General features: G+C 36.6%; 1 protein-coding gene across 1 annotated transcript in view; it reads right to left on the bottom strand.

The window, feature by feature from the left end:
• Window positions 1-1,197, bottom strand: part of LOC118740504 (multidrug resistance-associated protein 4-like) — a 24,884-nt gene that overhangs the window by 7,777 nt on the left and 15,910 nt on the right. The gene's annotated exons all lie outside the window — the stretch shown is intronic.

The raw sequence follows: 1,197 nt of genomic DNA, 5'->3' as shown, positions 1-1,197 counted from the left end.
TCAAAAAAAATGTCGCTTACATCTTTTTGGCGGTTAAGGCTTGATATGGTGCCGCTGTGATCCAAATTGGCAGCCCCTATTACGCTTTCTAAAATCAGAATGAAAAGTCGCGCGAGAGTGAATGCCTTGTCTAAAACCTTGTTTGGTCTTAAACGCAGCGGATAAGTCCTCAATTTCAACGGAGCCCCATTCTTAATCTATTTGATTACAGGCTTATTTTCTGATAGAATTTTGGAACCACTCGATAAACTCTAGGCATACATACAGAATTTACATAGTCATCGAAGACAAATATGGAGCTTCGTTACTTAGACATAAGTTCGTTTGGGATGTTGTAGCAGTTTAGACTCCTAATTATCTAGAATCAACCCAGCCATACTGATCTAATATGTGAAGATGTGATGCATGACACTAACCACCGCTTACACCTGGACCTACAGTACAACCGAATGTAATAAAATAGGCTTTGAGGAGAGGCTACACAGAATACTCATATCTACATTTGGGTTGTTGGTGTTTCCGATAGGATAGGAGTATTATGTATTGTGGAACGATTTTCTGTCAACCCTTGTCAAATTTCGTTTGGAGATGGGCCTCATGCGCGAAAAGTGAGTTAAAGCTCCGAATCGATTTTCGTCATTTCGGATCGGATTTGGTTCTGTCGCTTAATTATACAAAAAAACTCAGGTATTGCTTATCCTGAACAACATTTTTTTTACCGTCCGTTGTGTGAAAGTTTTTTATCCCTTCGTTGTGTGAAATGGCCTGACAAGACCACCTATGAGAAAACGCAGAAACGTTAGATGTATGTATTTAAAATGTAATTGATTCGTCTTCAAAAAAGTATTTCCCAAATTTTGCCTAATGTTTTTACTAATTACTGTGAAAAATTTATATAAAAACCTAACATAAAAACTGTTTACGTATTTGATGGTCCGGCGACTAGACACGTCGCAATTGTAGCTTTTGGTTTCCACACCGTGGATGTCTTGTCAGTGGGACGTGTTGCTCATTTTCTCAAAAAAAAAAATAATAATTTTCGAACATACTTTGCATGGAAGCACCTGCGAAAAAAAAAATTGCCAAAAATAAATGCAATTTTCTAGCAACTTTGAATGAGATATACAACTGCATACTTAGAAGTTTTCTAAAAAAAAACTGAATAGAAAGTTACAAATTAGTGGCAACAGTTTTTTT

The sequence above is a fragment of the Rhagoletis pomonella genome, unplaced genomic scaffold (genome assembly GCF_013731165.1).
Source record: "Rhagoletis pomonella isolate Grant_MI unplaced genomic scaffold, Rhpom_1.0 Rhpom_scaffold_00001, whole genome shotgun sequence".
Taxonomy (NCBI): domain Eukaryota; kingdom Metazoa; phylum Arthropoda; class Insecta; order Diptera; family Tephritidae; genus Rhagoletis; species Rhagoletis pomonella.
The sequence above is the reverse complement of the archived record's forward strand: the minus strand, read 5'-3'. Positions and strand labels throughout refer to the sequence as shown.